Source organism: Lagenorhynchus albirostris, chromosome 2 (assembly GCF_949774975.1).
Source record: "Lagenorhynchus albirostris chromosome 2, mLagAlb1.1, whole genome shotgun sequence".
In the NCBI taxonomy this organism is placed as follows: domain Eukaryota; kingdom Metazoa; phylum Chordata; class Mammalia; order Artiodactyla; family Delphinidae; genus Lagenorhynchus; species Lagenorhynchus albirostris.
This window is the reverse complement of record NC_083096.1, coordinates 119,343,517-119,358,936: the sequence shown is the minus strand read 5'-3', so window position 1 is coordinate 119,358,936 and position 15,420 is coordinate 119,343,517. Positions and strand designations below refer to the sequence as shown.

At 40.3% G+C, this 15,420-nt stretch overlaps 1 protein-coding gene and 1 pseudogene across 2 annotated transcripts in view; one reads left to right on the top strand and one right to left on the bottom strand.

Annotated features, from left to right (window-relative positions):
* ST6GALNAC5 (ST6 N-acetylgalactosaminide alpha-2,6-sialyltransferase 5) overlaps window positions 1–15,420 on the top strand; it is a 170,835-nt gene that overhangs the window by 78,160 nt on the left and 77,255 nt on the right. The window lies entirely within an intron of this gene.
* LOC132516456 (transcription initiation factor TFIID subunit 9-like) lies at window positions 4,321–4,945 on the bottom strand (annotated as a pseudogene).

Below are 15,420 nucleotides of genomic sequence, written 5' to 3'. Positions count from 1 at the left end.
TCATTTGTGGAAATAAGCTAGCACATTGCCTGTAAAGCAGCTTCCTTGAATAAGGACAAGCTTTTAGGTTCACAGGAGATTTTAGCATCAGCCTAATGACACCGATTTCCCCTGGAAACCGCTCTCTGCTTCTCTCTCCCAGTTTGTCTTCCCCAGCGTTTTTTTTGGATCTGTAGTTATAGCTTTTTCTCCCCAGAATTCACCTGAGGAGAAATTGCCTTTTCCTTGCATTTGGATCTTAGCAAATTGAGGAAAACCAACTTAGGCGAACATCTGACCATCTTTGGTAAAAAAAGAGGCCAGGAAGCTGACGACAGACCGTGGCACTGCTGCCTTAGGGGATGCTGGGCAGCTTGGGCCCGACTCAGAGTGGTTCTCCTGGCAAACTGGGATTGACTCAGTAGAAGTCCCAGTGCCACGCCAGTCACAGGGTGAAGCAGCTGTGGCGTGGGCCCTACACGGCGAGGGTCTGTAAAACCCTCCTTACTGTCCCGAGCCCCGTCAGGAGTTCTAAGATTCCAGGACTCACCTAAACCTGATAAAGTGTGTCCAGAGGGCCCGGGGTTAACACTGAGTTGTTCTTTAAGTACAAGATTGCAGTTTCCAATTGCAGTTTCCAATAAAATGGGTTTGTGATGCCTGAGGTGATTTTGTGGGAGAAAAAAAGGAAGATTAAAAAAGCTGTGTCAAAATAGTGTTTTGATAAGACCAGAAGCATAATTTTAGAAAATGGAAAGTAGTAGGCATGCAGTAGAAAATGTGCTTGGCCCTGCCCTCCCGGGAGGAACGGGGGTGATAAATCATCCCTCGCTATTTCCAATTTTTCAGGTGTCAAATAGTTCTACATTTTGTAGACTTAAATCTTCTACATTGTGAGAAAAGAATGAATGTACAACCCCATATATTTAAGCTTCTATTATTGCATTTGCCATCTTTTTTTAATTTTTGGAAGATACTTCATTTACCCTTTTCAGGAATATATACGATCCCGTGCTTTACTTTCTCGTGAAGGAGGGAGAGTTAAACAATAAGCTTCTTGGTTTAGGAAGAACTAATTAGTAAATTTTCCTCCTGTTCTCCAGGCCTGTGGCAACTATTTCTTTCCTGACCACTGAACTTTGCATCCCAACCTCCATTACTCTTAACAGAAGCCAAGCATTCTCTCCCCCTCGCTGTGCTATGAGAATCATTTTTCCTCTGAGTGGAGTAATGGCTGTGAAGTCATTTAGGTATTCACAGAAAAAATAGCCTTTTACTGTTGTTTTTTATTCATTCCCGGAATGAGGCTAAGAGAAACCCTGTTCCATTTTATTGTAAATACTATTAATCCAGAGATGACTTCTTAGTATACAGACATGACTGGTTTGAATTTAAATGAGTTGATATTCAGAGTTTTCATCTAGACTCAGATAAAACAAAAACTTATCCAGTGACTGTGGTTGAATTTAGAGTTGCTATTTAGATTGCCTAAACAATCTTGTATTATATTTTCAGTACACCAGGTATGAAAAAAAGAGAGTAAGAGCTACATTCCACAATTCTGAGGTATATTAGATCCTGAAAGTATCTACTTCACCTCCCTTATTGCTGACTTATTCTTTCCTGACCTCATTCCCAAAGAAACTCACCCATTTCCTCCACCAGGTCCAGGACCAATATCTTATTTTAAGTAAGGAGTTTTCACTCAAAAATAGGTAGACTTTTGAATTTGACAAAGTAGAGATTAGAGTTATGGTGCTGTCTTAAGAGAAAAATTGGGAGGTCTGATTCCCAATCTACATAATAATTCAACAGAATTGAAGGCTGTCTTTAGCACTTTGCATTAGCAGCAAGTAATTACCTCCAACTAGAATGAAATGAGGGTCAAGAATGGTCTCAAGTAATCAAGTGGAAGTGTTACTTGCTTTACTGAGCATGCTAATACAAAGCTGCATTTGGAAGAGTTAAAGAAGAAAAATGCCTCCAACCCAAATTGCCTTGTGAGCTTTTTTTGCAAGAGTGGGCCAGAATGGTTTGTGGATGATAAAAAAAGTTTAAGTTGTTTAGTTTTAATACTTTAGATGACTTTACCTAGGAATTTAAGTGATTTGGGATTCATGTTTTTGCGTCTAAATTTAATGGTGCATTCTATGTACATAAGGATAAGCAGACATACATTTTTTTGTACATGTAACTTCACTATTTTCAAATAGATGTGCCTATCCCTGAATGGATAGGTTGGCATCCTACCAAATTACAAAATTAAGTAGATATGAATTAGTATATGGAAGTGTTACTGAACCAAACTTGGGTTCACCCACCCACCGCCCAGCAAAGCCAATCAACTGACACAAAACTTCTGTGAAGGAAAGTACAGTGTCTATTTGCAGGGTGCAAAGCAAGGGTAATGGGCAGCTCATGCTCAAAAGACCCAAATTCCTCTATGGTTTTCAGGGAAGGTTTTTAAAGGCAACATTGGGGTGAGGGTTGCAGGGTGCATGACTTTCTTTTGATTAGGGTGGTGGTTAGGTGACAAGGTGGAATTTCAGGAATCTCAATCAACTTTCTGGTTCCAACCAGACTGGGGTCAGCACGTTGTCACCATCCTCCACCTGGTCAGGGGTCTTAATTTCTGCATAACAACTCAAAGATATGCGTCAGATTGTTACGTATATTCCTTCAGGAGGACTCTTGTCTTATCACTGAACTGATGTTCAAGCTATCTTGTTTAATTGCTTTTCCTTTGTTTCTGCATTCCATCACTTCTCTAATTAGTAACCATTTGAGTCTTCTCTTTGGAGCTCAGGGAAGGCATAGGAGACTAAAATCTTTTCTACAGACAAGAAAGGGTGGGGAACACAGATGCTTTTGTACATGGGAGGGCCTCATAGGGTCCTGCTCAATTTCAATCCCCCCTTTTCTTTAATACTTCTTACTCCTGAGGGGAACAGGGGTGGGACAAGAAAGGGAATTAAGTTTTAGATAGAGAGGTTAATCATACTTGTGAGGGGAACTCGGTTTTAGCAGGGGTCCCGGTTTCAGAAGTGCTAGCTGAGTTCAGTTCCTCTTGTGAAATTCTAGGCTCATAAAACGTACTGATCCAAACTCAGACACATTTTCATTTACTCAGTTATCCATGATTCCAGTCTGCATGGGCAACAATTCAAATTCATAACAATAATTTATTTATTAGCAACAGACTAACTTTGAGAATAAAAATGCAACCAGGTCGAGAATTCCTGAATTTGCTTTTTTTTTATTAGACATTAACTGAAGTTTAGGATGAGTAATATTTTATACATCTAGGTTGATGATAATATAAATAATCCTGGTCTAATAGCTGTATCCTGTAGCTTTAAAAACATTTTTTCTGGGAGCTTCCCTGATGGCGCAGTGGTTAAGAATCCGCCTGCCAGTGCAGGGGACATGGGTTCAAGCCCTGGTCCTGGAAGATCCCACATGCCACGGAGCAGCTAAGCCCGTGGGCGACAACTGCTGAGCCTGCACTCTAGAGCCCGCAAACCACAACTACTGAAGCCCATGCACCTAGAGCCCACGCTCTGCAACAAAAGAATCCATCGCAATGAGAAACCCATGCACCACAACGAAGAGTAGCCCCCACTTGTCACAACTAGAGAAAGCCTGCACACAGCAGCCAAAAATAAATAAATAAAACAAATAAATTTATTAAAAAAAAGAAACTTCTTCTCTATCATGTAACAGGAAATAAGTAGAGATTAAGCTCTCTTAAAATAATTAAAGAAGACAATTTAGATGATACAAACTTTATTTAACATTTCATGAAGCAAGCGGTCTCCATTCCCAAGGGTCCAGAGAACTTCAAAATGGACTGGAAGGCAGGAAGCTTTTATAGGATAAAGAATGAGGAATAGAGAAGGGAAATTTTAAATGAATAAGGAAAAGGGAATATGTATAGAGCCCCTAGTTGGCTTGGCATGTGGGGGTTGGTTGACTGTATATACTGCATTTCTGGTCAAGTGGAACATTTATAGGGACTTGAAAGTTACATGTTTCAGTTTGCTGACATGGCCCCCCAGGCAGAAGCAGTTCCATCTTGGACCTAGACATTTATTTCAACAGCTCTTTAAACTAAATTAGTAACTTTATTTTTTTTTTTCAAGAGGAAAATTAGTTTTTATTTCAGATATTGTAGTAAGAAACTCAATTGGTATCTTTTTTTAATTGAAAATTATGATAACCATATTTACTCATTAAATACTGTTTTTCTAAAACACAGCTTGGAAACAGCCAGCATGCATGTTTAACCTCAGTACAATGGATTTAAAACTAAGTATGCATGTTACATGCATCAAGGCTAGATTACAAATTATCATGGTCATCATCATCTTCACATTTTATTTTCAATGCATTTGATGATTCACTGGCAGTATTTTGTGATGACACCATGTTAGTGGTAATAAGAATGTCTTTGGACCTAATTAATGATGGATTAATTAGAACATTCTGAACTGCTGATGTTGCAGGAATTGATGCTTTCACAGCTGGGGATTGCGAGTGGGCATCTGTACTGTGAACCTTTGCCCTCTGAGGGACACTGGAGTCCCTACTTTAGTTGACACAGACATGGTGTGTGGGGTTGGTGTGTCAAGTGTGGGAGTACTTGGTCTGCTAATAACTGAACCAACACTTTATCGCAGAACTGTTCTTCTTCCCACAGAAGTAGATCCCTGTTTTGTAAAGACTTAAATCTATAATTTGGAGCAGTCAAGGAGTATCTACCAGTTGGCAATCTAGAGCCTGAACATGGCTTGATCAATGGCAAAGGGGTTTGATTTCTTTGCTTTGTGATATCTAATAAAAAATCTCTTGGGGGAGGAGAGGTAAATGACTCAGAATCTTCTCTTCCTTCATTACCTTCATTTCTGTCAGCTGCGGACAGGACATGAAGACCAGAATTAATCTGCACATTAAAATGATTAACCATAAGGCCATGTAATTCAGAAGGAAGGAGTGGGGCTGAAAGGCTGAGTAGGAAAAAGAAATGAGACAGGAGATAGGATTGTTTTCTTTGCTGTGCAGAAGCTTTTTAGTTTGATGTAATCCCACTTGTCTGTTTTTGCTTTTGTTGCCAATGCTTTTGATGTCAGGTCCATGAAATCACTGCCAAGACCAATGTCATGAAGCTTATCCCCTGTTTTCTTAAGGAAAATTAGTAACTTTAAGTGAGGGATTGTTAAAGTTAAAAGATCATGATTATTAAAAAGTTACAAAACTATTGAAAGTTTACCAAAGTATTTAATTCACCTTCAAAGTTTATCTTTTATCTTATAAGGTTGTTTTTTTTAGTACATATTAAAACAAGAAAGGAACACTTGGGGAAACTCGGGCCAGAAGAGAAAATTTGGGCATGTGTATAAATTCCCCTCAAATCCCTGTATCCTGTGCTGACACATTCATGTTTCTAAGCAGGATAACAGGAGAGGATCTCTAAAAAAAAAATGCAAAACGTTGAATCCTGAAGAAGTCTCCTGTCCTGCATTCTGCCCCACCTTGTCATCCTCAGATGCAATGGGCTTGACAAATTAGAAGAAAGGTCAGGATAAGGTAGGCTATGCTTCAGTAATAAATAAACCTCAATGAGTAAATTGTTTAAGACACTGAGGATTTTATTCTGCACTCAAAGTCCAGAGTGAATCAGGTGACCCTCTCCTATCCTGCGGCTGCAAGTTTGCTGTGTCAAGAAAAGAGGAGGCTAAAAGTTTCCCCACATATCTGTAGGGGCCGGGAAGAGCCCTCGTGACACTTCTTCCACATTTCATTGATTGTAACTCAGCCACATTGTCCCAACCTAAGGGAGTTTGGGCCAGCAAGGGGACATGAAGTGGGACTTAGACGTCTCTACCTCGGAAGACTTTCTGACTCCTGTAAGCTCCTCCCACCTAAGTGATCAGCTCCCTGATTTCTCTCCTCAGAACCAACATCCCCCCAAAGAAAGAGAACTGGCCAGTGAGAAAGAGAGAGAGAGAGAGTAAATGGGAGCACTACGTCTCCTACCAAGCCCCAGAGCGCAGATTTCCAGAATAGCACCATATTCCAATGTTAGAGACTCCAGGTCATCCCATACGTCATTTTATTAATGAGTGAAAAAAGAGAGAAAGAAAACTATTGAAATAAGACTATAAACAGAATATACTTCTCACTCTACTTCCCTTCCTCCCGTGTGACTACTCCCACTATAGTGAATCTGATAAAGCGTATGTCTGGTTTTCTTACTCCAAAACATATCAAGAACCATAAGCTTCCTTAAGCTCAAATGACTCGTTTTCAACCTCATCTTCATTTGTTAAAGGGCAGCTATTATTATATGAAAAGAGCCTTTTCATATTCTACATATTCTGTGATATTGGGGTCACCAGCATGAGTGACACTTTCTGGACTCATCCAACCAACATTTTGAATGTCTTCCAGGTGCTGGCTCTTGTGCCAGGTTGATGCTTGGGCTACACTCTTCTCTAGGAGCTCACGGTCAGCAACTGCCATCTGAGTCTGGGCAGATACATTACAGGAAACATAACTACTGTTTCTTGTAAGCCACGCCCTGAGGTGCATCGCTGGGTCTGTGCTCAGCCAGAAAAGGAAAAGGGCCCCTGAGGCACCAGTTGCTCACTGCTCCTGAATAATCACATCCAGGATGGGGTGGCATATACATTAAAGACAACAATTTTCACTGTTCTCATGGGAGTTAGAGATTGGAATTAGTTTTTCCCAAAACCAACTTCAACTCTCTCCAACAGTCAGATTTTATTTGAGACCTGGGGGGCAGGGGAGAAGACAATGTTCATTGGTGCCTGTTTGGAACTCACTTTTGCCATCAGAGAGGCTCCTGGCCGGCCGTGATACTGGCCCACAGCAGGTGGGACTGAAGTGGGAGCAGAAGCTGTGAGCCGGGACTCCAGGAGGTGCGCTTCCGAGACCCAGCTCTTCCATTAACTAGCTCTGCGACCTTGAAGGAGTCCTTTGGCCCCTCTGACCTTCAGTTTCCTCATGTGTAAAATCGAATGCTTAGACTAGACAGGCCTCTCCCAGCTGAGACACCTTGCTATTCTGGACTTCTGTGTTCCTGCCTCTGTAATTGAGGTCCCCAGCCCTGTGTCACATGGGGTCTGCAGGGAGGATGCACTGGTGCACTGTCATCAGAGTGATCAACTTGAGAGGCATCCCCCCGCAGTGACTTGCCAAGAGAAAAAGTATTAGATACATCACCTCCAGAACTCTCTGGCATTGATTTTTTCCCCTACAACTTCCAAATGTTCACTGTAGTCACAGAATGAAGAAGGAAATAATCCTTCTCCAGCCAGTAAAGTCAACAAGTGGAATGGCTGGGGATCTCTGCACCCATGCGTACATCACCGAGACAGCCTTGCCAAAGGGTACTTAGCCCATTGCTGAGGGTTTAGAGAGAGGCAGTTATTGAAGGCAGTGTGCTGCCTGTCACTGGGAGCCCAGTTCACCCAAGGGGACTTGCCACGTGGTATTGTGGAGGGACAGACCTTCAAAAAGGCTCAGCCTTCTCCTTGCATTCACACACATATTTTGCAGATAAGGGAACTGAAGCCCAGGGAGGTTGACTAGCCCAAGATCATGAACATTGGGCAGAACTGAGATGGAAACTTGCATCTTCTGTCTGACTCCTGACTTATAGGCCTAAGCTCTTACACCACACTGTGCTAGAGAATTCATAGACACACTCACTGAAACTTGAACCTGGTATCAATAATAGTCATATGGTAATGATAGTGCCAGCAATGGTAATTATATATACCACATATTTATGTTATATGTGTATCCTATGTATTACACACACAAACACACACACACACACACACACACACACACACACACACCATTTATTGAGCAGCCACAATTAACCAGGCACTGTGCTAGTCATTTTATATATCTTATCTCTGTTTTTTACAATAACTATAAGATATAATCTCTTGATTATCATTCCTAACTTACAGGTAAGAAAACTGAGGCTTAAGGAGATGAACTCAACTTGTTCATTTGGTGACATATAGCCCACTCATTCCGCTGAACCAATTTTTCAAAAGTCTTAACTATGTACGGGCATTAAACTAGTCACCATGGTGGGATTTAGAAATAAATTAGGGAAGAGCTCTTCCTCAAGGAGATAATAGAAACCTCTGACATAAGCCACAGATATATGTGATAGCAGTATAAGGGAGAAGATGTCAGAAGAAAGATATGGCTATATTGAGGAATTCAGAGAAAAGGATGATTTTTTTCCCATACTGAATGGATTAGGAAAGGAAAGGCAAGGTAGCTGAACTGAACCTCAATAGAAGGGTAGGTGCTGGGCACTGGAATTGGGGTGAAAGGCCTTCCAGAATAAACAGAAGCACAGAGCCCGAAAGTAGCTACACATGGAACCAACAGCAAATTGGTTGGGAAGTTTGATCTCTGACCAGTATATGCCACAGCAAAGGGACACTGAGTGTAAAGTATTTAGTAGGTAAAGGCCCAAGGTGACTAATCCCATGAACCACCAGTTGTAAAGAAATCTTGCTTTCAGATATTGTTATACCAAACAAAATGGAAAAATCACTAGAAAACTTGGAAATTTGGCATCTAACCTAAAAGCAAAGTGGAACTGACCCAGCCCACAGTGAGAGACTCTTCATGGGAGAAACTAGAGCATCTTCCTGTAAAGTCAAAAGGGTTTACAGTTATAGGAGGTCGTTGATTCTGAACATACATATCTGAACATACAGGGAGTCAAATCAGTCTCCCAGAAACAGAACATCTGCAAATGGTAAAATCCTGATGTGGCACAGGTAACCTACATCACCACTTTAAAGGGGAGTGGTGATTTGTCTCCACTGAAGTAAGCAGAGAGAGGATTGGACTTAAATTAGCGTTGTGCCAGTAAATGTTTACATACTAGCACTCTTTTAAAATGTGCATATGTCCATGCTTCAGTTTATTATGAATTTTTTTGCTATAAAGGCAGTACACACTTTAGAAATAATAATAAAATACTAATACTACTACTAATAAGATACTAATATACAATACGCTTTGTTGTAAATTCCATATAGCCAACTGGTCCTCACAGAATGCTTTCATTGATTTTTTCAAAATTCTTGTATCTGTAGACAATCTGTGGTTGCAATTAATGAATGAGTATAGTCCCAACATGAATGTGGTTGATATTTTTGGTTACTTAATTAGAAGAGAAACAAAAAAGACCAATGTTGGAACTTTTCTCACTCAGGACAAACCTGAATCAAAATGTAATTTCTTTGCAGAATCAAACAATAGTTTTCAAATAATAGAAGACTTTTTTCAATTTGATGCTATTCATGGTGTAATGGTTACAGACATAACACACTTTAAAGCTTAATTTACAATATTAACATTTTCTCCATTACTTTTTTTGCAATCAGCTGTACAATAAACCAAGTTCTGATTTGTAGTGCATACTTATTTCTGTGATATAAACACTCTCATATGGCTGGTTTCCAGCTACCAATGAGATATCATTGAATGCAGAGTAGGGAAGAGAGGCATAGTAGCAGAACTTGTATGATATTTCCACTGTTATGGACTGAATGTTTGTATCCCCCTAAAATTTGTATGTTGAAGCCCTAACTCCTAGAGTGATTGTAGTTGAAGGTGGGGCCTTTGGGAGGTAATTAAATTAAGATGAGGTCATGAGGGTAGGGCTCCCATGATAGGATTAGTGTCCCTATTAGAAGTGGAAAAAACACCACAGCTTGCTTGCTCTCTGCCATGTAAGGACACAGCCGCAGCTAGAAGACTGTCATCTACAGGCCAGGAAAAGAGCTCTTACCAGCAACCAAATCTGCCCAGCACCTTGATCGTGAACTCCCCAGCCTCCAGGACTGTGAGAAATGTGTGTTGTTTAAGCCACTCAGTCTCTGGTGTTGTGTTGTGGTAGCCTGAGCTGACTAATATAACCAGCATAGAGTGAACGTGAATAACTTCAAGGCATCGTTAATACTAAAATGTTGTAAAGCAATTAGAAAGTGATGTCTTAAGTATTTATTTCTTCTGCATTTGTTTCGTTTACTTTTTATTTTGAAGTAATTATAGACACACGGGAATTTGCAAAAATAGTACAGGGTCCCACATACCCCTTACCCAGCTTCCCCCAGTGTTGACATCTTATATGACCGTAATACAATACCATAAACAGGAAATTGAGACTCATACAATACTACTAAAGACTTTAATCAGCTATCACCATTTTAATATGGATTCATTTGTTGGGTGTGTGTGTTTGTGTATATGTGTGGTATGTGTGCAGTTTTATCCCATGTATAGATTTGTATAACCACCAGGACATTCAGGATACATAAATGTCCCATCATCACAAAGGAATTCCCTTGCGTTTTCTCTTTAGATTGTCACCACTCCATCCTCATCTCTCATAACCCTTAATCTCTTCTCCATGTCTATTGTGAATATAACAATAAATATCCAGAATGTTTTAAATATAGAACCATACATTACATAAACTTTTTTTTTTTTTTTTGTGGTACGCAGGCCTCTCACTGTTGTGGCCTCTCCCATTGCAGAGCACAGGCTCCGGACGCGCAGGCTCAGCAACCACGGATCACGGGCCCAGCCGCTCTGCGGCATGTGGGATCTTCCCAGACCGGGTCACGAACCCAGGTCCCCTGCATTGGCAGGCAGACTCTCAACCACTGCGCCACCAGGGAAGCTCCCAAAAATCTTAAATTTTGATGAAGGTAAATTTATCAATTCTTTCTTTTATGGATCATGCCTTTAATGTAATGTCTCAGGACTCCTCGTGTAGGTTTAGATCCTAAAGATTTTCTCCTATGTTTTCTTATAAAAGTTTTAAAATTTTGCATTTTAAATTTAAATCCACAATCCATTTTGAGTTAATATTTTTGTATGGTATGAGGTTTTAAGTCAAAGTTATTTTTTTGCCCGTGGATGTCCAATTGTTCCAGCACCATTTATTTAAAAGCTTATTTTTCTCCACTGAAATTTCATTTGTTTTTCACATAATTTATTTTCTTGTAGGTTTAATTTTTAATAATGGCTGTGGCTTGACATCCAGCTCATAAACTCCCTGAAAATTTAACCATGGGTTCTGGGAGCCAGTACAGGCTGACTGCAGCACACCATTGATTTAAACTGTGTTGTAAGGTTCTGATTAGAGGAAAAAAGACAGCCATAGAGATGATTAGGGATGGTGAGCATGTGTAAACATTGAAATATATAATGTAAAGCATTAGAAAAGCACGAAGGCCCAGAGGTGGCATTAGTACCATCTTGTAGAAAATTAAAACTCAGATTTGAAATTCACATTTTATTGGCTTTGGAGAGAGGGAGCAGGAATTGAATGTAAATTTGTGCTATTAATTTGAAATTGCTTAATTCATAGGTTCCCTTTAAACTAATTGGGTGGCCAAGAAGCTTGCTAGGACAGTCATGGCCTCTGTGGTCAAATGAAGCTGGGTCTGATTCTTGACACTGACATTTATCAGCTTTGAGGAACATCTCAATGACCTTTAGTTTCCAGTAGTGTTAAAATTGGGAGAAGAATCCAAAGCTGTATTCATTAATTTAACAAATACTTGATGAGTTCCAGGCTATGTAGAAGGGATTAGGGATACAGCAGCAAGCAAAGTCATCGCAATTTTTGCCCTCAAAGATTTACGGTCCAGTGGAAAGCTAGACAATGAACAAAAATCACACTAGTGAAAAATGGTGTCACAATTGTGATAAGTGGCATAAAGGAAAAAAAAAGCAGGTGCTATGATTCAATTTATTACAGCTTTGGGTAATACAAGGGTGGTTCAGACAGAGTTCTGAAGACCTCATCTAAGGGCCTGACTACTCATCACTTACATTGCGTTATAATGCCTGCTTTGCATAGAGAGCTGGATTGGATATACTTTAAGGGCCCTCTTAAGTGTCTAAGAATCTGTGACCATCATGTGTGTCAAGAAGGGATTTTTTTAATTTGTTTACACAGAGACATGGAGAAATTCAGCAATCAATATGGTAGTCATTAAGTCAGATACTTCATATATTTATATTTTTAATAACATTTTTCTACCATACTCCCTAGTCATTGTGCCCTTTTAAAAATGGATTAAATTATGAAAAAGCACTTAGGGATCTACAGTTCTGAAACCTGGGACAGTGCAATGACTGCTGAAGTGTTTATCAATTTTATTTTCAACCATATACACATCGGGTTTTGTTTGGAGGTAAGTTATTGTTAATCAATGTTTTTTTTTGTAATGAAGTCCATAAATCCACATTAAATAAACATCCAAACTTGTTGATATCCTTTTGCTTTCCTCTTTGAGCTTGTGTATTTTCATCAGAATAATTCACTAAAGTCAACCTGAGTCTTTTTTTTTTAATTTTTACAAGTTTTCCGCTGAGTCTCCCCTGACCTACTGAGCAACCAGCCCCAGTGTCAGCTGCCTGGGCAGGTCTGGGGCAGGGGCTGTGGGACATCTGAGTGCTTCTGCTTCTTAACTGATGTTCTTATTCTTTAAAACAAAATGCATAATCTTTCCTCCCCACCACTATCTCTACCACCTCCATTTTTTCGATGGGAAGATGAGGAGTAAAAGGGACATGGTTAGTTCTTTCATTTTTTCTGACTATCAAATTGGCACTACCTTATTGTAAAACATTTGGAAAATTACAAACACTTCAAAGGAGAAAATAAAATTTTATCCATCGTTGTACCGTTTGCAGAATTCTTTTCCCCATACCTTGAAATACTGGGCGTGATCATTCCAAAATTTCAGGGTTAAACTCTAAGTCACTCCTTCTGCATCCACCATGGTTTGAGACTAGTGGGTGAAGCCAGGTACCTAACCCAGGCCCTAGATTCAAGAAGAATATCCAGCTCAAACGTGCATAATGCTGGGTGGCAGGAACTCTCCTTAGTACTTTGCAGATACATTTCTTACAACAACCCTGCAAAAGTACGATTATTATCCCCGGTTTTCTAAACTCACAGAGGCAGAGTAAGAGACACCCTGAATCCAGACCCAGGAAGACGAGTTCCAAGTCCACAGACTAAATAACCTTCTTAGATGATAGAAAGCTTAGTGACAGGTCCGACCCCGCTCCTCCCCTGGCACGTCCCTTTCTATGTGAAGCCAACACCTTCTTTGTTCCTTTGGCCCAATCCAGGTCCAATATTGACTTTGCTCATACTTTGACTTGTTAAGTGATGCTGTCTATCACTCTTGTGAGCAGAGGATCTGTTTTGTCCCTTTACCCTCTTTTTAGAACCTTCTTTCCACTCACTTCTATTGAAAGCCAACTGCATTTCCATGACTCAGCAGTATTATTCCCAATCATCTCCCCATTTCTCCACATCTGGCGGTTCTACCCAATAACCAAAGTCTCATAAGATACCAAGCATAAATTTGGGAAGGAGGGAGGGAGATGATTAAGCTCACTTTTTAACATGGAGGGCAGGAGGATTTCTGAGGTCACTGAGGGGCAGGGACTCTTCACAACTATGGGGAGATAAATTTGGTTGATTGGTGTATGTCCTTGATTTTTTCCTATGCATAAGTTTAAAATTTTTTATTTATTTTTATTTTTTCCCAACTTGTGATTTTGAAATATTTCATACTCATGGGAAAAACCCAAAGTATTTTCCCTGAACACTTTTAACCAGTACCTACCGTATTAGTTTCCCAGGACTTCCAGAACAAATCACCACAAATTGGGTAACTCATACAACAGACACTTATTCTCTCACAGTTCTGGAGACTAAGAGTCTAAAATCACGGTGTCTGTAGGCCCTGCTCCCTCTGAAGGCTCCGGGGAAGAATTCTGTGCCTCTTCCTGGCATCTGGTGATTGCTGGCCGCCCTGGACATTCCTTGGCTTTTATGCCTCAAATCTCTGCCTCGGTCACCATGGCCTTCTCCCCTGCGTGTCTCTATGTCTCCTCTTCTTCTAAGAACCATATTAGGTTTAGGGCCCACCTTTATCCCATATGACCTCATTTAATTTAATTAATTACTCTGCAAAGACTCTATTGTTAAACAAGGTCACATTCTGAGCTTCTGGGTAAATGTGCATTTTGGGGGGACTGTTTAACCCAGCACACCTACATTTATTAATTATTAACATTTTGACACCTTTGTTTTATCTTTAACTCCATCCATCCCTGTGTGCACACATGCATCTATCCACACACAGATTTTGTTGATCCACTTGAAAGTTAGTACTAGACATGATACCACAACCCTAAATACCTCAGCTGATATCTTCAGCTAAGAAAAAAAAATCGTTCTACATAATCACAATATAATTACCACAACATAATAAATTTAACATTTGATACCATGATTTATATGAGTTACAGATCATATTTAAATTTTCTCGTTTATTCCAAAAATATTCTTTCTAGCTGATGGGTTTTTCCAAATCAGGATCGAATAAAGGATCAGACACTGCATTTATTTATTATGTCTCTTTATAGTCTCCTTTTACTAGATGAGTGCCCTCCCCCTTTTTTCTCATGTCACTGACATTTTTGAAGAGTCCATGCCAGTTATTTTTGAGAATATCTCGTATTCTAGATTGGTCTGATTATTTCTTGATGATTAGATTCAGGTTAAATATTTTTGGAAAGAATACTACACAGATGATACCCTATTGTGTCCCCCTAGTGCATCACACCAGGAGGCTCAGAATGTCCGTTTGCTTCATTATTAGTGATGCTAAATACAATCTCTTGGCTAAGGTGCTGAGAGCCAGCTCTCCGCCTTGTGATGGGGTGCCCATGATTCCCCATTCAACCAATTCCTGTTTCACATTGTCTTTTGAAAATTTGCCCGTTTCTGTTCTGAGCTTTTGTATTTCTGACTAGAGGTTTTTTTTTAATATACAAAGTGCTTTTTTATGGACATTTAATTCAGTTGGGCTTTGTGTTACAGTTTTCTTCTACTATGTCATTTGGGGGGGGGGAAGAATTTTCACCTGCTGAAATATTTTGGTTTTCCATTTCCATGGTCTTACAGTGACTCTGCAGGGATGATATCTGCTATTTTACCTTTGAAGAGTCTTGCATTTTCCTGAATCAGAAACAACAGGTGATTCTGTGCAGACAGTGGTAAGATTTTGGGGAGGATCACTTAATTTCTTAGTTCAAGAGCACTGTCTTCTGTTGATACACTTAAGAGCGCTTTTCAAAACTAGATGGCATGGGGCTTCCCTGGTGGCACAGTGGTTGAGCGTATGCCTGCTGATGCAGGGGAGGCGGGTTCGTGCTCCGGTCCGGGAAGATCCCACATGCCGCGGAGTGGCTGGGCCCGTAAGCCATGGCCGCTGAGCCTGCGCGTCCGGAGCCTGTGCTCCACAACGGGAGAGGGCACAACAGTGAGAGGCCCGC